The 26,750-nt window shown below is 38.7% G+C and overlaps 1 protein-coding gene across 1 annotated transcript in view; it reads left to right on the top strand.

Annotated features, from left to right (window-relative positions):
• Window positions 1-26,750, top strand: part of adamts2a (ADAM metallopeptidase with thrombospondin type 1 motif, 2a) — an 83,545-nt gene that overhangs the window by 7,037 nt on the left and 49,758 nt on the right. The gene's annotated exons all lie outside the window — the stretch shown is intronic.

Below are 26,750 nucleotides of genomic sequence, written 5' to 3'. Positions count from 1 at the left end.
TCTTAACCAACAGATAATCAATTATATGGATATTCGTATTATACATGTCCAAATTCTCCTTTCTTTTATAATTGTGGTAGAAGAGCAAAGGGTGACCTTACTTTTGTGCTCAGGTACAAAAAAAATAGGCAGAGGGGGTTGTTTCTGAAGTGTGCAAAAGTAACTTAAAATTGGATATTTTCTTACCAGCCATGAAACTCTTTTGCATAATTTTCTATTAAAAATGTATATTTTTGTCCTCATGACAATGGAATAATATTACAATATTTGTGGAAAAAGTGCATGTCACTCTCAACATCACTATTAAGAATGATAACATTAATAGATACATTTTTCACATCTTTGCAATTGACCCTAGCACTCTAAACTATTCCTTTTGTCAGGAGGGCTCCATCTTTCTCTTGGAAATCTACATTCCTGCTGAGTTTAGTCTTAACCACTGTAACACCTGCCTGCAGTTTTCAAGGGAGACTGTCAGGTGTGTTTGTTTAGAGTAGGAACTAAACTGCAGGAAGTTAGATTTCTAGGATCAGGAGTTATCTCTTCCTCTGGTCACGCCCCTTCTACCACTGAGCAAAACACGTAAAGTGGAAATGAAGCAGTCAGTCAAGTTTACATTATTTAGTAAACCGATTTCCACTTTAATAAAAAATATATAACAAACACGATTGATGTAACAATTTTAAAGAAAAAGGGATGTTTTGTTATAGCTTTTGGAGCAAGGGCGCCGCCATCTTGCAATACTACAGCCAGGTCAAGTCAAGTATATTTGTATAGCGCTTTTCACAATACAGATTGTATCAAAGCAGCTTCACATTATTAAATTAAAATAATACAACAAGGTTTGTTTCTAGTGGAATTTATTGATTGATAAAATTAAATTAAATATCACCAAAATATCCCCAACTGAGCAAGCCAAAGGCAACAGTGGCAAGGAACCGAAAAACTCCATCAAGTGACCTAATGGTGACCTGAAACTCCATCAGGTGACCTAATGGAGAAAAAAAACCTTGGGAGAACCCAGGCTCAGTCGGGGGCCAGTTCTCCTCTGGCGTTTATGAACTAGAGACCGGAATTAACTGTAAGATTAAAAAAAATATTATACGAATGCCTGGCTGAAGAGATGCGTCTTTAATCTAGTTTTAAACTGGGAGAGCGAGTCTGAGCAACGAACAGTATCAGGAAGGCTATTCCAGAGTTTTGGAGCTAAATGTGAAAATGCTCTCCCTCCTTTGGTGGATCTGGATATCCTAGGTATGACCAAAAGCCTCGAATTTAGTGATCTTAAAGAGCGCGATGGATTGTAGGGCGATAGAAGATCCGTTAAATAGACTGGAGCTAAGCCGTTTAGGGCTTTATAAGTCAGTAGCAATACCTTGTAGTTAATACGGGACTTTATAGGTAACCAATGCAGTGATGTTAAAATCGGTGTTATTTGATCATATTTTCTTGATCTAGTAAGAACTCTAGCGGCGGCATTTTGGACTAACTGTAGCTTGTTTATTGAGGATGCAGGACAACCAGCTAATAAAGCATTACAGTAATCTAGTCTCGAGGTCATGAACGCATGAACTAACTTTTCTGCATCAGAAACAGATAGCATATTACGTAGCTTAGCAATGTTTCTAAGGTGGAAAAAGGCTGTTTTTGTAACATATGAAATATGATTTTCGAAAGACAGGTTGCAATCTAGTATAACACCCAGGTCTTTTACTGTAGAGGATAGGGATGGGACGATACACTTAAACTCACGATACGATGCACCTCGATATGCCAGGGTCACGATACGATACGTCACGATACGATATCAAAAAAGAAAAAAATATTACTGTATAACAACAACTTATTATGGTGACGTTGAAGGTGGTGGTTCATGTTTGATGTGTTGGATGTGGTGTACGGAACAGTGTTGCCAGATGTACGATAATTATCGTATTTGTACGATAATTTTGACCTCTGTACGATGTACGATCAATAATGGAAAAAATCCTATAATGTACGATAATTTCAGAACTGTGTGACACTTCAAATGATGGTCGTTGTAATAGGACTTCTCATTGATCTAGCCGTGGATTCTAGTCTACCGGGGGAAGAACGTGTAGAGAGAGGGAGCGAGAGACCTTTTGTGTGTGTGCTAGTGTGCCTCACGCAGCGCATGTAAGGACCCAACCAATCAATTGTAAGTGCGGGCGGGCTTTTATCTATACTCCCGAATCAGAACCGAACCGGATTGGGTTCGGTTTTCTGCGTTTTTCGCATCCACAGACAGTGTTTTGAGAGGTTTTTTGAAAATTCAGAGCCACCGTACAAGCGAACGACAAAATCCAGAATGACGTCTGACAAGTTGATACACTTCGTCTCGCAGTACTGTATGAAAAACAAAATGCGGATTACAAAGACACTGAATAAAATATAACCTGTATACAGCTGTTCTGTCTGCCCAGCGCTTCTGCCGGCCGCGCGCGCGTGTGTGTATGTGTGTGCGTGTCCGTCCATAGACATACTGCCTGTTCAGGATCGACTGGTTCACGGAAGTTGGTGGTCTTCTTTTTAATATGTGGCTCCAGTATCGCTAGCAAAGCATCAAACTGTTCCACTGACATTCTGAGGTAAATTTTGAATCGCTCGGAATAATTTCGCAACTCCTTGATAAGGAGGTGAAACTCTCCTTCCTCTCGGCGCAATCTCAGGATTGGATGGACCCAATATTTCCTTTCTTTTTTTCTTTTTAAGAAGAAAGAGTGCAACAAATTCATCCTCACTGCTTGACGAATCTTTTTGTATTTTTTGCGTTTTTTTCCGCAAAGGTTTAATAAATACGCATCGGACTCAGTGTGCAAGGTTTCTGTGCGTGACGAATTTTAAGGCTGACGAACACGAAAAAACGCATACGAAAATTTCGGACTCAGTGTGCAATGGCCTTTAGTTTTACCCTGCTTGATCAGCAAGATGGCGCTGCCAGCCTGCCACCATAGACTGTATGTCTGCCCCATATACATACACACACATATAATACACTAAATTATTTATATACTACGCAAATCATGCAGCAGTGCCATCTATCTTTATTTCGCGATCCATTTTTTTCGACCTCGATGCGTTTCGTCACGTTTTGTATCGCGATATTTCGTCAAACGATATTTCGTCCCATCTCTAGTAGAGGATAAAGTAACAGGACATCCTACTATGTTAAAGTTGTATTGTGAGAGGTTTTGTGGGCGTTTTTTTGAACCGATAAGTATTACCTCTGTCTTGTCTGGATTTAATAAAAGAAAATTACGCGTCATCCAGTCTTTTATATCTTTAACACACTCTGTCAATTTGGATAATTTAGCGTTTTCATCCGGCCGTGATGAAATATAGATTTGAGTGTCATCAGCATAACAATGGAAACTAATTCCATGTTTCCTTATAATATTTCCAAGTGGCAGCACAGCGCGTGACGTCACAGGGTTGGTTGTCTTCGCTGATTGACAGGGAAAGTTAAAGACAGACACATTTAAAGATGGAAACTGGAAAGCCACATCATAAGTCAAAAGGAGGGGCACTATTGCCCCTGGTTGTTGAAATAATGTTTAAAGCGTTAAAGCAAAAGGACAAAATAGTTAATTTCCATAAACTGTCACTAAAACAGAGAACATAGTTTCATTGGCTAGCGGCACTGAAAAGGAAGAACGCTTCAATGGGTGCTGATGTTAGAGTATGCAGTGAAAAGAGTACTTTTTGGAGTAAGATTACATTGAAGAGAAGACCTTTGATTCGGGCAATTTAAGCTTGAAGTTTCTTCGTGTGTTTTTAATTTCTCCGGCTATAAAACGCTCTACCGAACGCCCAGCACTTGCCGGTACCAATCAAGTTTTCGCTGCGTTCACAAATCACCCCTTATCACACTATTGTTTTCCTCCAGCGAAAACAGAACATGAAGACACTCTATAGTTATTTATATATGAGATTTGGCAAACGATTTGTGAAAAGTTGTTTTAAATCATTAAAAATATAGATTTTTTACAGTGCAGAGGAAAACAGCATTCAGTCAATGCACTGATTTAAACTGTTTATCAGAGAAAGGGAGAAACTTCATGTTATTATTCCGTTCTACTAAATAATGACCCTGCAGCTGATTGTGACATTTATAGCCTTACAGTAAAGGGATTTGTGGTTTTTGATATCACTTTGAATTATATAGCTGTGCAAATTGACGGTCACCTCGCCGTATCGGCTCAAATGCGTAAGCAATGACTTATTATGGGCTCAACAGTCCTTTCAAGTTTTTTCACTCCGAGAAATGTACTATATCTATTTACCTCAGCTAAGACAACCAACCCCGTGACGTCATGGTATTGAAAGATGGTGGCGCCCTTGCTCCAAAAGCTATAACAAAACATCCCTTTTCCTTTAAAATGGTTTTATTAATCTTATACCATGGGCTGTTTAAATACTCGATTCTGATTGGCTGGAAGGTGTGCAGTAAAACCGTTTAATGCACAGGTAGTTCCAGTCAGTTTGATTACAGTTCGAAATTAATCCGCTACATTGGTAACCATAGGAACACAGATACACTTGCAAGCAGAGTGAGAGACGCATATGAAAACGCTTCGCTTCGCGTCGGGTGGTTCTTCGCCTCTACGTCGTGCATTAAAATCCTTTAATGCATGGCTAGCCGTGGATTATCCCTTACATGTTTGTTATATTTTTTTATTTATTAAAGTGGAAATCAGTTTACTAAATAATGTAAACTTGACTGACTGCTTCATTTCCACTTTAAATGCAGGGTAGGCGATTTGTTCCAGAAACATTTTTTAGCTGGTCGAAAGTCTCTTCACATCCTGATAGCAATCACTAAAATAAGTGGTCTAAATGTATTTATATGCATATCGTCTGTGGAAGGCGGAGGTCCATAAAATGTTTGTCCAATCATTACATTCGGTCTGAATGTAGTGCCATTATACTTGGAGCAGTTTGTGTTTCAATGGCAACTCTATCAACGCTGAAATGAATCTGCAACAGTCAGGTGGTACAGGTCAGTTCTCTTTTTGATTTTTATGTTCATTATTATTGTAATGTTATGTGCTTTGAGGTATGAGGTAGTTTAACGCCATCTCTCGTGACGCTTTTGTTTGGCGTTTATGTGTTTTGGACAAGCAATGGTTTTAGAGATGCTCTGAATGGAGGGTGGGATCTCATGTTTTCAAAGCTAACTTGCTATTGCTAGCTTATCCCAAAACTGTCTACCCTACCTTTAACCTCTGTCTGCTGAGGGTGGAGGGTCAAATGCAGTTGACAAGACAAGACAGCATTGCTCTAGGCTCTTCATTAACATTCTTCCTTGAACAAAATATCCTTATAAGGAGACTGTTGTGATTTGTATTTTTATTTGTTCAATGTGTAATTCCACAAACCTGTTGTAACAATCTGTAATTGGTACCAAACATTGGTATTGGCATTAGTGTCAGTGACTCATTTCAACCGTTTTCATTTGCGCTTCATAACAGCAAGGAATATGCTGTATCCAAATGCATTGTGGGATATTATAGGCATGTCATGATACATCTATGCTTTCTTCAAAAATGTCTTCCAGTCAGATGTTACACAAACATCTGATCAGGATGTGGCTTGATGCCCTTTTTTTTAGGTTTCTGACCATTAATTTAATGACCATTTGGCTTTGTTTTTTATGTGTTACAATTAGATCCAGGGTATCTGAATAGCCGAACGCTGACGTGTTTAACCACTATGACATCATACACTCCCACCAATAACTATAAAGATATCTGTAACTATAAAGTTTTTATAATCATTCTAATTCTATGAGATAAGAGAGGTCCACACCACATCTATAACAATAACCTCACAATATCGTTGGAATCACAGTAACATTTTACAATAAGGACCCAGTAGATAACGTTAGTAAAGGCTAACCTCGGTTTAATCCAAGTCTTGTGAAGAGACGAAATCTTTCATAAATCACTTTATGTGATGAACAAATTCAATTCATAAACAATGATCAACACATATAGCCTACATAGAGCGCATAATGTATAGAAAAACACGGAATTTCAAATGTGCGTGGGTTGATGTGCGAGAACTAATGAGGTTTGTTCTAGCATGTGACGCACATACTAGCTTCCGTGTTTTTTTTAAAAATATGTGAAGCGCTCTGTGTATGTGTGTTTATATGTGAATAAAAGCCTTAAGTTAAATCTGTTTATCATATGAAGTAATTGTATTTATTCCCAAGACCACTTGATTCATAAGGATTTATTTCACTACACTTTCATGGCCTTTTTAGATCTTCTAAGTTTTGGTTAGAACTTGACTTTCAATGGAAAGACAAAAATTTCTCAGGTTTCATTGAAAATATCTTAATTTGTGTTTCGAAGATTAACCAGAGTCTTATGGGTTTGGAACAACATGAGATATTTTTTTATTTATTTTTTATTTTTGGGTGAACTATCCCTTTAAACTCACTTCCTGTTTGTAACTAATATGAACAAGGAGAGCATCAAATAAGTCTCATTGTGTCCTCACTGACACGCTCATGTTCTTTCAAGAGCAGAGGATGGAGTTCAGAGCTCATTGGTGCAGAGCCTGTCGTGGAGATCACTGGGGCAGTTGCGCGCTGTGAGGTCTGAACCCCTGCTAAGTGTGAAGTGAGTGGGAGGTGCACCGTGAGCTTGTGCCTTAGTTCTCCAGCACGGGCACAAGCTGTTGCTGCAACTAAAGCTAGTTTGTAACAGGAAGCCTGGAATTAGCAGGATACTCCTACTCAATGAGGCTTAGCACAATATACAAGGGGATTATTTGGGCTTGTGGATAAGTAAGATGTGTCTTTAAATGTGGAGCGTGTCATTTTAATATTCATTCTCTTATCCTGTATTAGAGTGTTATACGTAAGGCATTCGAGGATTGATTTTCCCTGAAAAGTGTAAACACTGTGACTGTGTTACTTTCAAAACACTGTTTGTTTGAGTCTTGTTTGTTTGATCTCCCCAGGCGGACATAGCAACATCTACTCAACCAATAGTGTGAGTTTGGGGGCGGGACTATCTGTGTGGTTGACCAATGAAGTTCGGAGAGTGTTCTGGGAAACGTATTGGTAACAATAATTATTATTGTAATTTTGTTCGGTGATGCATTTGGCTCTGAAATTACACTCTACATCTTTTAGAGTCCGCAGTCACAGTGAGGGGAAGCATCATGAAGTGTCATCTTACAAATTTATTCCACTGCTGAGATATGAGATGTTTTGTTTCATTCTTTTGTAATTTTGACATCATTAGTGCAGCACATCAGGGAATACAGAAACATCTGGAAAACTGAATGGAAATGAAAAGCCCCATTTATGGAAACAAGCATCCATTTTCTCATTAGTCCGATTGCTGCTTGTTTGGCTTCTTGACTCGGGGCGAATGTTTGTGTTACTCTTTGTTAGCAATAGCCCTCGATAGGTGAATAGTCATCCAACAACTGACTAATGAGGTCAACTAGGTATCTAGACTAATGAGGTCAACTAGGTATCAACTAGGTCATCTAGATTTCTTATAATATTTGTATTAGTTTTATTATTTTTAGCCATGGAGTTTTAATTGGATTTTGTCCTGCCCTGTAAAAAAAAAAAAAAAAAAAAAAAACCTGACAGCTGTGGTTATATGAATTCACTGTAGAAAATACTGTGACAATGTTTCAGGTATTATTGAATGACATATTGGTGCCTGTTTATAACGTATAGCCATATTTCATTAAATTATATAATGCTAAAATACTTGAACTACCAAAATCTGCTTTTTACCTTACAGTACTGAAAACCACCATAATAATACAGGTTTTAAAATAAAAGGCTTTACATGATGAATCCGAGTTCATCTTAAGTATACTGTCCATAAAACATAAAAAAGAGTATAGATGGAGCTCATAGGCACAAAGACAAAAAAACATTATTAGAGTAACAAACATGACACTATGCAATGCAATGCAAGAATGCAATAAACATTCAAATACCATAACCAAATAACATAGAATGTAACAAACATTTTTACAGTGTGTTTGAATGGGAAGTTTGCATGGGAAACTCTCTTTTTGGAAGTTCACAATCACACTGAAGTCTATGGCCATTGTGTTGTCTTTCCATTCCATTTTTTGCTCTGTCTAGCTGATGTTGAACACAAAAACTTGTATAATAGAAACGCTTCCTTAGAAACCAGCCTAATACAGCGCAACAGTCGGGTTGAGGAAGTAAAAATCCCATTGACTTTCTCCATAGAGAAATTGTTCCTTAAAAAAATAACCTACCATGAGCACTGAGATTAAGTAATGATATATTGCAAACTGTGTATATAGCTGAATTTCTGATAAAGAACAGTGCCTTAAATCCTCTAATCAGAGAAGATGCTGTTCCCATTAAAATGAACACCCTTAAAAAAGCTATATGTGCATGCCCCTACTCATTGTATTCAGTGTTACTTGTGTGCATTTCTTGAAGTGGACTCCAGCAGTCATCCTCTGTGCCAATACAATCCTTTCTCTCCACCTTTGATGAAACTGAGTGTACATTACTCTGATTCAAGATCCAACCGAAAGCCTTTAATCTTCTGAACACTCTCTTTTGATGTCAGGTTTGTTCAGTCTGGGTTTAGGCTGCGCCATGAGAGCGGTGCACAAGCTTAGAGCTGAGAGTCTCAAGTGACCTCTGAGCTGTCTCAAATGAATTGAAAAAAGCTCAGAATGAGAAACCGGGCCGTTTTTTTTTTTTTAACAGGACGACATCTGTTAGACTTAAGCAGGACTTGGTGGCACTTTGCAGCGTTTGTGTGTGTGTCATTGCACTGTGGCGGAGGATGAAAGGGGAGCACTAGTCAGGTGGGGTAGCTCCAGAAATCTCCTGGCACCTGTCGCCTGGAAATCTTTCGGAGTGCTTTGAGGATGTCATTAACATTCCAGCAGCAACACTCTCCAAAACATAAAGTGGCAGGGAAAGAAAGAAATAAACAGTTTGCAAATTCCAGAGCGCACTGCTCAGTTGTGCTGAAGTAACAGAACGGTTTATAGGTACAAATGAAATCACTCAAGAGCTTTGGGCATGGGATTGACTGGGAGTTGCCTTCCAGATGTATGACATCTCTCATTTCTGGAATAACCTCTGCGCTTTTATTATGAACCTCGACTTAGGAGTCTTGTGATGTGGCAGCTGTGAAAGAGAGAGCGGGAGAGTGGTCTGGCCTGCTTCAGAGAAGTCTCCTGATACCTTAAACACACGCTTCTCCTTCCTGTGGAGGGAATAAGAGAGACTGGACTGACTCACATGTGTTCAGGGAGGACTGGGAAGAGAGTCATAAGCAAGATAAGGAGTCCCTCCCTAAGGCTGTACTTACTTGAACTCACAGTGAGAAGCTCATATCTGAATTCCTCAAATTATTGGAGGACATGAAGGTTTGGGTTTGTTGGTTCATGGGGAGAAAGAGGTGTTTCCCTTATTGCTCTGTTTCTCATTCTCCCTCTGGCCCAGTTGTGCTGAATGTGTGCTACAGCACTGTTTTAAAGTGATATTTCTTGGCAGAGATTCCAGGCGAGTAAACTTTCTTTGCACAACACTGCAAAAAGAACACTTTGGGGTCGGTGATTTAACATAAGTGTCTTATGTTCACCGTTTACTTGATCCAAAATACAGTAAAAACAGAATATTATTGTCTAATATTTCTACAATACTTTTATCAATGTTGAAAAAGGTTATCAATATTTTTGTAGAAACTGTGATGCATTTTCTTTTGATGAATAGAAAGTTCAAAAGAACAGCTTTGATTTGAAATAAAAATCTTTTGTAACACTGTAAATATATTTACCATCACTTTGGATCAATGTAATGCATTCATGCTGAATAAAACTGTTATATTATTCATTTCTTTCAAAAGAAAATCTTACTGACTCCAAACTTTTGAATATCAGTGAATATCTGAATTAAGTTTATTTTTCTTACCCCATTGCCAAATTATATAAGTATAATATAGTATATTATATATAGTATTGTCACGTACTGCTCTGAAACACAGGATAAGGATCCACGTGCAGCTTTTATTCAGGCAATCCAGATTAGAATTATAATCCATAAAACAAAACACAGGGCAGACAATCCAAACAGTAAAAACAGGGCAGAATACACAGGCAAACAGGATAATCCACGATTTTAGTTTTTTAGTTTTTTTTAGCTTGATAGACCCTAGTCCCCGATTCACTTTTATTATATGAACGAGCAGCATGAACTTTCTGCTGAATGTCTTCTTTTGTGTTCTGTGGGGGGACAAAATCATACACATTTGGAAAATAGGGTGAATAAATGATAAATTAAGTTTCGTTTTTTTGCGTGAGCATAAAATGTTGTTGTATTTTTCTTAAAACAAGAAACAAATCAACTTAACTCAATATACATTCACAGAAAACAATTGTGTGATTTTGTCAGTCATTCTGATTTCTGATAGCCCCGACCATACCAAATCCTCATTGGGCCATAGTACCGCTCCATATCTATCATGATTGCAAGAAGCGTGGAAATTTAGAGACAAATTCCGCAAGATCCACAAGGAAAATCAGAAAAAGAAAACTGTTTGGTGAAGCAGCACTGAAGTCTTCAAACTATAAGGTACAGTATGTGTTCATAGCGCATCGCATGTGCGAGTGAGTGTGCCAAGAGAGAGAGAGCTGATCTAATTGGCTGTGTTTTGTGGTTCATTGTGGTCCGTCACCCCATTTTCATGTTCTTATTGCATTGCGGTGCATCGCAGTAGAAACATTTTCAAATGTCTCTACTGGACAAAAATACTTTTTTTTTTTCAAGTCATGGAGCGTTTTTGAACTAAAAGCCAAAAAGATACAAAACTTAGACTACAAAGCCAGCGGAACTTAGATGAAAGCAGTGGAGACCAATTTCCTTCTCAATACCTTGAAATATGACAATTCAATTCTTATTTAGTATTAGTATTTGATTTTGTTTTTTGCTTGGCTTTGATTTGATCTCTTCTCAAAGGAAACACCAAGGATTAACCTTGTTTTAACCGTGGAAGTGCAAGTGTGAGGTGTGAGTGTCAGTTTTTCCTTGTGTTTAGGAAAGAGAAAGGAAAAAGTCAATGAATTCCTTTCAGCTGATGATGTGGTGAAGAGCCTGTAACGTGAGATCATGGTTTCAGTTACCGATAGGCCCATTGATAGAAAAGATTTCCAGTGAAAGCTGACACTGAAAAGTTTTGAAAAAAGGTCAGTTTCTAGGTTTAAATATGTAATTAGCTATTTGGCTGGACTTCCTAATGCTCTTAGGAAACAGCGCTGGAACTGGAAGTGCTGAATTTTGGTTTTTCAAGACCCCTGACAGGAAAAACTGTGCGAGTGTGTGAGGTCTGACCTGATTCATATACAGCGTGTGTGTGCACATGTGTGTAAATACTTTCCAGTACTTAGAACCCACCGTCATTGCTTCATCACATCAACATTCCTGTTAAACTCTTTGCCATAATTGGGGAATTCTGGCTCTTTTTTCCCCCATCATCTGTCATCCTTTAATGGCACCAAAACCAAAAAATCTGCAAAGAAGTCCAGAGCTCTTCCTCCTCTCTGAGTGCTGCTCATATTCCCTGTCAGTTGTTTAGAAAGGAGAAGAGATGTCTATATGAAATACAGGCCAGCCATTGGACAGGCTGTGGAAAAGCAGTAGGTTTGGCTCGGGGAATGTTGTTGTCTTTGCCCGGCTCAGGAGATAAATGATCAGAAGGAACATGTAAGGCTGTGCCTCTCTCTGTGGAATTGCTATTCCACTTCACAGTGTGTCTAATCACGCACACTCAGGGTTCTGCTTTAAATCACGATTCAATAATCCTTGAGTAATCTGACATGAATCATTGGCCTGGCACAATATACCACATGGGTAACAAAGACAAAATCCACTTTATCAAAAGATGAAGTGTGATAGAGTTTATATAATTTTGAATAAAGGCATGGCTCACCTCAAAATCTAAATTCTGTAATCATTGACTTGTTTTTGTTCTTCTGCCATGTCTGGTTCCAAACCAGTGTGACTTTTTTTCAGGGAAACATAAAAGGAAAGAGAGTAAATTATGATAGTATTTACATTTTTGGGAGAACTATCCCTTTAGAGAGGCCATGTTGTGGCATTTGTAGCCTTTTGGAATTATATTCCAGTACCATATCAGTTATCAGATGATGTTAATGATTTTTTTATCGGTCATTATTGAATATATTACAAATACTGGATATTTATTTGTACATGCTTATTTCCTCTATTTTTACATTTAGATTGTCTTTGCTATCATCTAACACTCACTCAAAGTACTTAAAAATAACTACTAATTAAATAACACTTGAATGTAATCTTTGATAAAGCTCAAAATGAATATATGCATATATGTATTTTCATACTGTACATTATTTGCACTACCATCACAATGACAGTGATGATAGTGATGCATAAATTCACTTGATTACTTTGATTAGTTTTTAGTATTTGTTTTTTTATAGTGCCTCATTATGGTTTTTTGAATATTCCCTTTCATGCAGTGTGTAATATATTTGTCTGTGAATGTAAATGGAAAGTCAAGTCGAGTCATCTTCATTTATATAGCGCTTTTAACAATGTAGATTGTTCCAAAGCAGCTTTACATTGATAATAGGAAATTAAAGTAAAGTGTTTTGGCTTTATAGCAGCTCTAGAGTAAAGTTATTGTCCAGCTAAAGTTAGTTTGATTGATTCACTTCCGTCGCAACGATCATTAGTTATTAACTTAGGCGCCAGTTTTTAACTTAAAAAGCGAACCAGTGAGAATGTCGATGGCGTGCACATGCGTATTACGAGTTCAGTCTATAGGTATGTGCATTTGAATATATGTGCGCAGACATGTAATCCTTCCCTACAAATCAACCCTCAACATACTACTTGTCTGGCCTTACAATTAATAATACAGATTTTGTATCGCTTCCACGTAGCCACGCAAACCGGAATTATCCCGACAACGCTTTATCTGTAGAGAGGTAAAGGGAGGGGAGGGAGGCCTTTACAGGGAAGAGCCTAGTTGACATTTCAGGACTGCGCTGTCGTCGCGTCCAGGCGCAGGTCCTTCATCAGATCTGGATACAGCCTGGATCCAGCCTGGATCCGGCGGACTGCGGTAAACTTCGGGATAAACAGAGAGACTAATATTAGCGTAGACGCCATTCTTCTTATGATGTTACGAGTACATCAGGATTTATGGGAAGTGTTCCCGGTTCCGGCTGACCTAATCTATGCAGCCTAACATTGAATTATAAAAGTCTATAATGTGTTATGTGTATGCTAGGTCAAAGAGATGTGTTTTTAGTCTAGCTATGAACTGACAGAGTGTGTCTGCTTCCCGGACAATGTTAGGAAGACTGTTCCAAAGTTTTGGTGCTAAATAGGAGAAGGGTCTACCGCCAGCAGTTGATTTTGATATTCTAGATATTATCAACTGGCCGGAATTTTGAGATTGCAATAGACGTGAAGGACTATAATGCGTTAAGAGCTCGCTCAAGTACTGCAGAGCTAAACCATTTAGTGCTTTGTAAGTAATCAGCAATATTTAAGAATGTATACAATGTTTAATAGGGAGCCAGTGCAGTGTTGACAGAACGGGGCTAATATGGTCATACTTCCTGGTTCTGGTAAGAACTCGAGCAGCTGCGTTTTGGACCAGCTGTAATTTGTTTATTAGCTGTGCAGGGCAACCACCCATAATAGCATTACAATAATCTAGCCTTGGTGTCATGAACGCATGGACTAATTGTTCTGCATTTGTCAATGAGAGCATATGACGTAATTTAGATATATTTTTAAGATGGAAAAATGCTTTTTTACAGATGCTAGACACGTGACTTTCAAATGAAAGATTGGTATCAAAGAGCACACCCAGGTTCCTAACTGACGATGAAGACTTGACAGAGCAGCCATCAAGTGTTAGACAGTATTCTAGATTATTATGTTTTTTGTCCAATAATTAGAATCTCTGTTTTTTCAGAATTAAGTAGTAGGAAATGACTAGTCATCCAATTTTTTATATCACCTATACATTCCGTTAATTTTGTGAATTTGTAAGTTTCATCAGGGCGTGAAGAAATACAGGTGCTGGTCATAAAATTAGAATATCATCAAAAAGTTGATTTATTTCAAGAATTCAACTTAACAGGTGAAACTAATATATTATATAGACTCATTACATGCAAAGTGAGATATTTCAAGCCTTTATTTGTAATAATTTTGATGATTATGGCTTACAGCTTATGAAACCCACGAAATCAAAATCCCAGAAAATTAGAATATTACATGAAATCACACAGTAATTACACAGTGATACCATGGTCATTGAACCAGGTTTTGGTTCTTTTGGCAGTGTGGGCCGGTGCAAATCCTGCTGGAAAATGAAGTCAGCATCTCCATAAAGCTTGTCTGCTGAAGGAAGCATGAAGTGCTCTGGAAATGTCCTGGTAGACGGCTGTGTTGAGTGGACAGCACAGTGGACCAACACCAGCCGATGACATGGCTCCCCAAACCAACACAGACTGTGGAAACTTCACACTGGACTTCAAGCATCTTGGATTGTGTGCCTCTCCATTCTTCCTCCAGACTCTGGGACCTTGGTTTCCAAATGAGATGCAAAACTTGCTCTCATCAGAAAAGAGGACTTTGGTCCACTGTGCTTTATTAAATCCAGAGTCAACGCAGCCGTCTACCAGGACATTTCCAGAGCACTTAATGCTGACTTCATTTTCCAGCAGGATTTGCACCTGCCCACACTGCCAAAAGAACCAAAACCTGCTTCAATGACCATGGTATCACTGTGTAATTACTGTGTGATTTCATGTAATATTCTAATTTTCTGGGATTTTGATTTCGTGGGTTTCATAAGCTGTAAGCCATAATCATCAAAATTATAACAAAAAAAGGCTTGAAATATCTCACTTTGCATGTAATGAGTCTATATAATATATTAGTTTCACCTGTTAAGTTGAATTCTTGAAATAAATCAACTTTTTGATGATATTCTAATTTTATGACCAGCACCTGTATAGAGCTGAGGATCATCGGCATAACAATGAAAACTAATTCCATGCTTCCTAATGATATCTCCTAATGGTAGCATGTACAGAGTGAACAGCAGTGGTCCTAGTACTGAGCCTTGTGGTACACCATACTGAACTTGTGATCGATGAGACATCTCTTCATTTACTGCTACAAACTGATAAGTCAGATAAGTATGATTTAAACCATGCTAATGCAATTCCACTAATGCCAACATAATTTTCAAGTCTATTTAAAAGAATGTTGTGGTCAATAGTATCAAATGCAGCACTAAGATCAAGTAACACTAATAGAGAGATACAACCACGATTGGATGATAAGAGCAAATCATTTGTAACTCTAATGAGAGCAGTCTCAGTACTATGGTATGGTCTAAATCCTGACTGAAAATCCACACAGATATAATTTCTTTCTAAAAAGGAACATAGTTGTGAGGATACTGTCTTTTCTAGTATCTTTGACAGAAAAGGTAGATTCGAGATTGGCCTGTAATTGACTAATTCTGTACGATCAAGTTGCGTTTTTTTAACAAGCGTTTTAATCATAGCCAGCTTAAAAGTTTTTGGTACGTATCCTAATGACAAAGATGAATTAATGATATTAAGAAGAGGATCTCTGACCTCTGGAAGCATCTCTTTCAGTAGCTTAGTCGGTATAGGGTCTAACATACATGTTGTCGATATAGATGATTTAACGAGTTTAATGAATTATTCCTCTTCTATAGCAATGAATGAATCAAATTTTTCCTTAGGGACACTACAATGCACTGCCTGATGCGATACTGTAGTAGACGGTTGCATAGTTATAATTTTCTCCCTGATATTATCAGTCTTGTAAGTGAAGAAGTTCATAAAGTCATTACTGCTGTGCTGCTTGGAAACTTCTGGGCTTGAAGCTTTATTTTTCGTTAGTTTAGCCACTGTTTCAAATAAATACCTAGGGTTTTGTTTATCTTCTTATAATAGGGTTGAAAAATAAGCAGATCTAGCAACTTTTAAGGCCTCTCTGCATGCAATCAAGCTCTCTTTCCATGAAATGCGAAATACCTCTAGTTTTGTTTTCTTCCAGTTGCGCTCCATTTTTCTGGCTGCTCTCTTAAGGGTCCGAGTGTGCCCGTTGTACCACGGCGTTGGACTATTTTCTTTAATCTTCTTTAAGCGCAACGGAGCAACTGTGTCTAAAGTGCTGGAAAAGAGAGAGTTAAAAGTTTCTGTCGCAATATCGAGTTCTTCTAAGCTATCTGGGATGCTGAGATGATGAAACTGATCAGAAAGATTATTAATAAAGCAATCTTTAGTGGCAGAAGTGATAGGTTTAACATATTTGTAACACGGAGTCGGCTTTGCAGCCTTGGCTAAATGAAGTTTACACAAGACCAGATAATGATCTGAGATGTCATCGCTCTGCTGCAGAATTTCAACGGCATTAACATTGATTCCGTGTGATAATATTAGATCTAGGGTATGATTACGACAATGAGTAGGTCCCGACACATGTTGTCTAACTCCAATAGAGTTAAGAATGTCTTTAAATGCCAATCCCAATGCATCTTTTTTTTGGTTATCTACATGTATATTTAAATCACCAACAATTATGACTTTATCTGCAACCAGTACTAACTCTGATAGAAAGTCAGCAAATACTTTGATAAAGTCTGTATGGTGCCCTGGTGGCCTGTATACAGTAGCCAGCACAAATCTCAAACGTGATTTATCATTTACACTATATATTGCTATATTAAGCACCAACACTTAAAAAGAATTATATTTGAAACTAGACTTCTTAGTAATTCTAAAAATATTACTATAAATTACAGCAACACCCCCTAGGTATCTAGGGTGAAATATCTAGGTGAAAGAGGCTCTATGTGATGGGATTTATCTGACCTTGGTGAGGCGAGACAGCTAGCAGACGGTCGGTTTAGCCAGTCTGTCTGCTTCCTGACCTGAGCCCCAGATTGTCATGTTTGAGCTCTAAGACTATGTGCCATATTACTAGAGAGAAGAGCAGCACCATCCCAGGAGGGATGAATACCATCTCTTTTCAACAGGTCAGGTCTGCCCCAAAATCTTTTCCAATTGTCTATGAATTCTAGATTATTTTGTGGACACCACTTAGACAACCAGCCGTTGAGTGAGGACAATCTACTAAGTATCTCATCACTCCTGCGAACAGGAAGGGGGCCAGAGCAAATTACAGTGCCTAGCATCGTACTTGCGAGTTCACACACCTCTTTAACATTAATTTTGGTGATCTCCGACTGACGGAGTCGAACATCATTTGTGCCGACGTGAATAATAATCTTAGAGAATTTACGATTAGCATTAGCCAGCACTTTTAAATTTGCTTTGATGTCAGGCACTCTGGCTCCTGGCAAACATGTGACTATGGTGGCTGGTGTCTCTATTTTCACGTTCCGTGTAATAGAAACGGCAATAACTAGGGCACATTCAACAGGATTCACAGTGGGTGTTTCACTGAGAGGGGCGAATCTATTTGAAGTTGTAATCGGAACGGAAGAGCGGTGTTTTGTCCCGCGACTACAGCGTCTCACTGTCACCCAATTGCTCTGCTGCACGGGCTCTACTTCAGCCGGAACCGAACAATGTAAAGAGTTCACTAAGCTAGTCGCATCCAAAGCAGTATCTAAAACCCTTGCACTCTTACAATTAACCTCAATTAAAGCATGGATGCGTGTCTCTAGTTCTGAAATCTTCCCTGTCAGCTTTAATATCTCCCTGCATTTATCACATGTAAATCCTGTGCTGACAGAGAAGGATATGCTAAACATGTTGCATGAGGTGCAAGTAACAATAAGAGGAGAAGATGACATGACTTACCGTGTTTGTTGACTGATCTTACTCACCTAAGTTGTTTGATGGACTCGGCGCAAGAAAAATAAATAAAGAAATAAAGAATGCACAGATGGCACGCTAACAGGCTAGCGAATTACTAGCGTGTTGTGCTAGCAATAACAATTTAGATTGAAGCTAGCGATGTCAGGTTAATGTGTGATGTTGAGTAAGTTATATTTAACAGTATAAACAACAAGGAATGATGGTAAATAATGATTCAAAACAGAAAGATATAAAAAGCTTTCAGACGCACACCACGCAAACAGCTGCAGCAGGAGCAACGAGGCAGACAGGAGCAATCGACAGGAGCAATCCTGGAAAGAGCATGATAAATAAAGTTATTGTCTCCCAAAAGAAAGAATTGACTCTGAACCGCCTAAACAAGTCGTCAGGAATCCAAATCCCAAATCAGTTATGGCTACACTTCACTACCTTACACATTTGCATAATGTCCGCCTATGTTCTACATTGGCAGCTTGTGTCGCGAAAAACTTGACCCGTCCTTCAAAGCGGGATTAGCAAAACACTTCCTCTAGAAAGATGGGTCAATACCCAATGTATTTGGACCAGCTTGCTCCTCAGAATCACAACCTGTGAGAATGATTAATTATTGATGTATATATTTTCTACGGGGTGTTCAAAATACATAGTTTTGTGTTTTATAGGTCTCCTGCTAACTCACGTTATTACTGTCTTACTGAAATACTTCTGCTAATCAGCTGTGTGCCACTATTACCTAAAACTGTCTAGTAATGCAGATTGTCTGTCGTTCTTAGTACTTTAAGATGATGAAGCATTTAGCAAGATTTGTTTTGCAAACTTTAATGTTACATCAGTCATTCATGTTAGTCCTCGACTAACGTATGCGCTGTTATTGATACTGTTCCCGCAATTGCACCGCAATAAATTAGAAATATACACATCCCTTTGTTGATGGACATACACTTGTTAATGCTGATGGTGAGCAATTACAACTGTGACATCTCATAATGTACCTCAAAATGAGTAGTGTATCACTGAGAAACGTTCCGTCAACTTCAAGTTGTCCTTGTGATGGAGGTTCGGTTTGAATAACTAGATTTTCCAATGTTTCATTATCGGAGTCGAGCTCGGATTGATATGGTGAAATCAACGCCATCGTGTACTGTCTTGCAGTGAGCTTTAAGCCTCCGGAGCTGAAGTTCAGTTATGGTAATGGATGTTTAGTTTCCGACACGTCCTGTAAGCAGTAGAACAATCACAGCAGACTGGGCCATCTAGCCAATCAGAGCAGTGTAGGCTCTCGAAAAGGAGGGAGTGATTCATCTGTTGAGTCTTTTGAGAATCATTAAAAAATGTGCTATGTGCAATGTATATTATGAGAAATTGAAAGTGTTTTTGACCCTTGATGCATGTAAACCTATTGTAGGAGACCTCCAAAACAAAACTAGAAGACTCTAAAATAGCATAATAGGGGCACTTTAAAAGTACTATAGAATTTTAATATCAACCATTTATTGGTTATCATACATAGCATGAACATAGCTGTCAGCTTATTGGTATTGGCCAGAATTTTAATGTTGTGCATCCCTAGTAGCTTTGTATTTTTCAAGTATATGTACAATGTACATATATATGTATGCTCATTTCCTCTATTTTTACATTTAGATAATCATGTCATCTAGACATAACATAAAGTTACTCAAAACATTTGAATATATACAGTATATGATATGGATAGAGGAGACCAATTTAAGATAAATCACAGGCAAGAACAATCAGCTCTGTTGTCCCAACAAAAACACACATGAGGAAGCTCATCATCATAAGTCTGACTGATCAAAGACCTCATATGCCTTGGCTTTGCTTAAAACGAAATGAATGAAAAACACTGCAAATGTTCTGTGTGAATGAAAACACGAGTCACTGCTTTTGTGAAGCAGATATCCTTACAGTTCTGAATTAAGCAAATCATGTTTAAAAACAAGGTTAATATCCCATTTTCTTATAACGCGGTCATGTTTGGAAACAGTCCAAATCCGATCTTGATTGAAACCTAAACCTTAGCTGCTCTTCTTTCTCCCAAGGCTAGTATTGAATAACAGTCATCAGGAACTATGGAAAAACTGCTCTCATCTAGGATCCAAAGCATACGCAGCTGGTCTTCTATGTACTATATTCCCTGACTGACAGTCTAGTTCATCATATGCCGCTCTTTTAAAAGAGTTTTAATATACCTGGAGAGAGCTATTGCTTAGCATTTCCATTTATCTCAGAAGCGTTTGCTTCTCTACAAGTATTTGGATGCTGTTATAGCATTTATTTAATTTTGAATAAAGAAATAATTTACCTCAAAATAAATTTCTGTCATCATTTACTAATCCTTGTGTAGTTCCAAACCTTTATGACTTTCTTTAAGATTTCTGATACAGCTGGAGAATCTCTTAGTATTTCCATTCATCTCATTAGCATGTACTTGCTCAAAGCATGCTGCTATGAAAAAAGGAAAAACAAAATTGTTTTCTTGATAAAAAAAAATGGTGTACATTTTTGAATGGCTGTCAATTGGAGAAACCTTGTTTTTGTCTGCATATTGTTGCAGTTACAGATGCTGTTACTGTTTCAGTTCTATCACCAGGAGAAAACTGTGGAAGCTAACCAGGCAAAGATTACATGATTTTTTAAGTTGCAGGGCAACATTTTGAAGGAATAGTTCAACTACATGAGGGTGTCACGAATTGCTGGTCAGTAAACACAGTGATAGAGAAATCAATATATAGACTCAAATTAACTGACACTCAGGAGAATACAGGAACAGGAATGATAGACACTAACCTAACATGCAACATTACAATAGTCCCCCCTTCCGGAAGGCGCATCATAATAAGTCCAACCGAGGAGGGAGGGGGCTCTGACGATGTGCGACAAACAGGATGAGATGGAGGGAGAAACCAAGGTGGCGATGATGGTGGGAGGAGCCAGGAACAGGAGGAGCCAGGTGGGGACCCAGACCGCAGCAAGTACAAAGGCCCACGGCGGAGTTGACAGAGAAAGAAGCCACGGTGGAAACTTGGCAGGTTTAACCAGGGGGACGACAGACGGAGATGGAGCAAATGGAGGTGGAGATCCAGGCTGAGCAGAAGAGCAGATGGGACCAGGCGACACCGATGGCTCTGGTGGCCTAGGTGAAGCCGCAGTGACAAGCGTCCGAGAAGGAGCTCAAGAAAATTACCTCTTCTATTTCCTCATTATAATTCCCAGCTCAGCATCGGGAGTGTGGCCGGAGCTCCATTTCATGCCCTCGTAATCCATGAGCATGGCCACTGGGATGCACAGTGGTGCCAGCTCACGCACCTGGTCAGACTCATTGTGGGGCTCGGGCTCCGGGGAGATGGCTGGCTTACATTGCGGCAGGCTCAGGCTCTCTGTCTGCGGTGGGTTTAGACATTTATTCCTTGCAGAGTGGGGGAGGTCGCTGGCTGGGCTCTGGGTCTGGAGTAGAGCTGGTGTCGTCCTCCCCGGGGCAGATGGTGAAAGCAGATGGGGGCAAAATCCCTCTGAAGACCATCACTAAGCAGGCGTGCCTTTGTGCGCTCATTCAGGCTGGTCCTGAAAAACACGCACAGCGAGCTGTCGGGAAAGTTCATTAGGAACGTTCGTTAGCCCTTGAGGGCTTTTCATACTGCACTTAACCCTGGGTAACCCACACTTGTAAATTAGAAGCGGGGTTAGCAACGCTTTTTACCCTGGGTTATGAAACCTTGCACCAGAGCATGGTTAGCACCGCTTTGACAGTGTTATCCCCACATTATGGTGCCAAATTTGTACAGTGTGAAATGATGCGGTGTTAGAATGTTACAGCTAGACGTTTAGGCAACAGCCCAAATGCGTACATATTTGCGTGCGACACGGAAACACTGTGCATTGTATATTAACGGTATATTCAGCGTCTGAGAGTTAAAATGTCAAATGCTGACAGAAAACGCTGTAATTTGAGTAAAAAAGAGACCATTTCATTCTTACTTTTATAGTCCGAAATGTCCATTCAGTACTGTATAAACTTACAGTACTGTTAGTACAGTCGTCAATATGAGGATGCGCAATGCAATTTTATGCCCTTTATAAACAGGATGCAGGTTCATCCAATGAATTACACTGACATCGCAAATATGCAGAATTAATTGTTAACCCCGGGTAAATTATGAGCAGTGTGAAATGTGAAGCAAGATAACCAAGGATTCTGTTTACCCGGGTTTAGAATGATCCAAGGTTAACTATTTCAAGTATGAAAAGCCCTTTGGTGTGGTCCTCAAGGCTTTGTTGCTCCTGCTCTGGAGAGCAGTTGGACAGCTGGTAAGTCCGTAATAATCTTTTCTGATCACGAATTGCTGGTCTTTAAACACAATATTCACTATATAGACTTTAATTAACTGACACCTAGAAGAATACAGGAACAGGAATGATAGACACTAACCTAACATGCAACGTTACAGAGGGTGATTAAATTATGACTATGCCTTAGAATGAGCTATCCCATTAATATCTTGTTCATTTGTCATGGTCCACACTCTGACATTATCCCATTGATGGATTGGACAGTAATACGTTAAGTGTTGTCTCTCCATCGTCATTAGTGTCATTACACCCAACCACCCACACGCCTCTCTTTCATCACATGTGTTTTTTTTACACTATATAAACAGCTTTCTAATAGCCTCCTGTGTTATGTCAGAGTCTGGCTTCTTATGGGCCTCATGCCGGAGAAGGACTGCAATGCACTTCCTCACTGTCTCATGGACTCAGCTCTAACTGTAATACTTTGTTTTCTCTCTCTCTCTCTCTCTCTCTCTCGTCTGTTTTCTCTCTTACACACAATTACTTTGTCTCAATTCTACCTCTCTTAGTTCTCATCTTGAATTTAAAGCATTGAGACTTTTGCTCTGTTCCAAAGGAGGCAGCATTTTTGAAATGTGAAGATTTTTTGTGTCCTAAAATACCCATTTTCACCTAATGCTGCTAAGGCAGCGTTATATGAATCCTCAGAAATCAATCCAAGAATTAGTTGCGATGAAGTGAAAACATAAAGATGGCGACAAGGTGAGAGAAATGTCAAATGTAAATAAACTTTAATTCGATATTGAACTAAAAAGCATCAAAATCAAAATGTTATGTAATTAAAAAAAGTGATTTATTTACCCAAAATTTGAAAATGCTATGTATACTTATGCTTAAAGGATTATTGCACTATTAGCTTAGCAAAATGCTAATGTCTACCTATGTAGAGAGTGTGATGTTTCATGACAGTTAGGATGCTGTCTTAAAAGGCGGCTGCCTGTGTAAGTTCCTTTGTGAAAAATAAGTGTGCATAGTTATATTGAAAGTGCACTTGAAGATTCAATAATTTATTTTCATATATACGGGGAAACAATCATTTCACCATCAAATTAAATTCTTATTCTGCAAATCCTCCTGCAACCACAAACATAAATTATGGTCTGGACCAAAAAGATGTGACACAGCACAGACTACAGCCGATTGCAAACTAGCATGTGCGTTCTGCGCCTGTATATACGCAGATATACGAAACGTAAACAAAGCAGCGCTTGCTTACCATTTTGAATATCAGTTATGTTCATCTTAATTTTATGTTGTTATAAATATATTCGTGTTTAGGAATGCTCGGGGAGGATAACAACATTAGATCAGCCTTCTGTCTGTGCCGTTCGCTTAACTGAACTGAGAGTTCTCGACACTGATTCAGCTTGCTGAATTGGGCAAACTGCTGCCGACATGAGCTCGGCGAGAGCCGAAGTGTAGAACACACCACAAAAACTAGCTCGACAGACACTTACCGTCGACCCACCGTCGGCTCGGTGTGTTCCAGCCTATAGAAGCATCTGAGAATCCAGCCGGACATTCCAAATTTCCTCAACCCTCTCAAAAAGTGCAAACGCTGACATGATTTCATGACGAGTTGTGTGGTGTTGTTAGACCAGCTGAGATCCTCAGTTACATGAACTCCTAGGAATCTGAAGATGCTCACTCTCTCCACCTCCGTCTTACCAATGTGTAACGTTGAGTGCTGTTCCCTTTTTCCGTAGATCGACAATCATCTCCTTTGTTTTGTTAATGTTTAGGTAGAGATTGTTGTTATCCTGGCACCATGACAATCATGACAATGCAAGAGTCAAACCCTCTGTAAAGTCTACTCCAGCACATCCCAAAAATGTTCTCAAGTTTGACTCTTGCATTGTCAATACAAGATCCTCTCCTGTTATCAGTCCAATGACTGTTGTGTCATCAGCGAATTTAATGATGCTGGTGTTGTTCTGGGAGGCCACACAGTCATGTGTGAAGAGTGTTTATAGAAAAGGTCTCAGCACACAGCCCTGTGGAATTCCTGTGTTTATGGTCATTGTCCTGAATGTGTAATTCCCAATTCTGACGGTCTGGGGTCTGCTCATTAGAACGTTCAGAACCCAGTTACAGAGGGTGTATGGCACACCAAGGGTATCAAGCTTATTTATGAACTTTGATGGTATCACTGTATTGAATGATGAACTATAATCAATGAACAGCATTCAAACATAACTGTCTTTGTTTTCCAGATGAGAAAGGCAGTGTGTTTTGTTGTGGGTCAAAAACATTAATTTAATTAAAATTTTAACTATACATAACATATTCTAATACATTTAAGCAAATTTCTGTAATATGTACTTTTTTTTAGAAGTATGCTAAAGTATACTTTTTTTTTTACAAGCTGTATGGACTGTGGAGCAAGGCAGTTTGCTAAGTTTAGAGTAGAGCTTTTGTCTTAAATGTCATGATTGAATGATGAACTGTTTCCCCTCTGTGATACCTCAGTTCAAATTGGAACTTCTAAATTGACACTCATTGTATTTTTTCTCCTGGCTGTGGATTGGGTGTAAATGAAAAATATTTCTCACTCTTTGAAGTGAAGACAGTAATTTGCTAGGCGGTGGGGCATTGAGATACCTTGTGAAAATATCTTGGCTATCAATTCCTGTTAAATTTGACAACAAGAAAAGTTATGTTAGAGCCAAAGTGGCGAGGTGGAGCCAAGAAAACTAGAAGTCGTAATGGCAATAGAATAGCTACAGTGCTCTTTGTTTTGTAGCTGTCAGAGTCAAACAAATATTAACTTTATAAGCAATCACACACATACAGAGGGTTACGGATTTCTTATTGGACTGGGAGGGTGGCCAGTTCCCACACATTCATGCACATACAAACACAGATAATGCTTCTGAATCTTCTCATGAACTCTCTATTTTGGCAGATAGTGACACTTCAGACCGGCTGATGTCCACCCAACTACAGTTTCTCTGGTATGGAGGTCTTAGATGAAGTTGGATGGTGCTGCTGGCCTGGCTTGTTCTGTTGGAGGTTTTGTGTTGTATTTTTTATTTATTTTTTGCTTAGACTGTAACAAACCAAAAAATGTTACTATAGATTGTTCATTTGAAACCATTAGAGGCTAACTGTGTGTGCTCGAGAGGGCCAAAAGATAGGCATTAGCCAAAGTTTCTCCATGAGGAAAGAGGGGCTTTGGTTTTGATGACGGGTTCCATTTCAGATTACAGGATCTGGAGATGTCCCAAAGGAGTCCAAATGGAAAGAATTAGTCGGTTGAAACGCAGACATTTTCGATTGTCCTCTAAAACTGTATAGTGACTAGTTTTTCCAAGTAGTCGGTCAGCCTCAGTTCCTTGCACAAAGTATGAAAATGTGTTTTTTGGTAAAATGTTATTGGAAACAATGCATTGTGCTCAGACTCTGAACAAGAATTTTTCAAAGGTGCTCAGATTTTTCTATTACATCTGCCCACTTAAAAAGGAAGGGTCCATCTGACTGACTTGAATGACTGACGTAAGGGTAATTTATGGATACATCTACACCAACTTTTGTTACATATACATTTGTTCATCGACTAAAACAAAATGCTCTGAAAGGGATCCCAACAATATTGTTTCTCTTTGTCTCTTTATCTTTTTCTCTCTGTTTTGGCCATCCGTCCACACACATTTTTGCGAAAATTTTGAAGACACTCTACCAAGAGGATACATTTGAAAACTTCATATTACATTCCTGCAAAGATAACAAAAATGATTTTGGAAACACTTGAAACACTTGTGTGCATAGATGAGCATTTTGGAGAAAAAAACCCCCACCGCTTTACTAAACTACTGGTTGATTAACAATAAAATGTATATATTACAATTTTTTTACCAAAAGGTGAAATCCTTGAAATATATATATATATATACATTTTAAGAAATAAACTGCAGTCTTTCTTCTTTCAAAACATAAACAACTTACCGACCCCAGACTTTTGAACGATAACGTGTGTATTTCTTTATTTTTTTTTACTTAAATCTTAAACTCTCTTGTACATTACTGCTTCTCAAGTAAATTGATATTGTTTTACATATTTTTTGATATTTTTATTGGTAAATAAGGAAAAAATACTTCCTTTGCAGAGTGTATAACATGTTATTCAGATCATGCATTATACTATTAATTGCTTCTTTAACCTCCAGTGACACTGTCATTTCCATTTGCAATAGAGACGACACACTGTTTTGAGTGGATTTTAGGAGAGGACAGAAGTATATGCGAGTCTATTTTGTTTTTACATCAGCACTTTCAGTCAATGTAGACCAACGGCAACGGCAGCCCTTCATGCAGTGGTGTCGATTTATGCAGCGCACAGGCATTTCCTTCGTAATGAACCCTCGGGGGAAGCAGGAGGGAGTGAGGGAGGTGGCGGGACCACTCGCTGTGTAATATTTCCTGGGAGACCAAGC

Source organism: Squalius cephalus, assembly GCF_949319135.1.
Source record: "Squalius cephalus genome assembly, chromosome: 17".
NCBI lineage: Eukaryota > Metazoa > Chordata > Actinopteri > Cypriniformes > Leuciscidae > Squalius > Squalius cephalus.
The sequence above is the reverse complement of the archived record's forward strand: the minus strand, read 5'-3'. Positions and strand labels throughout refer to the sequence as shown.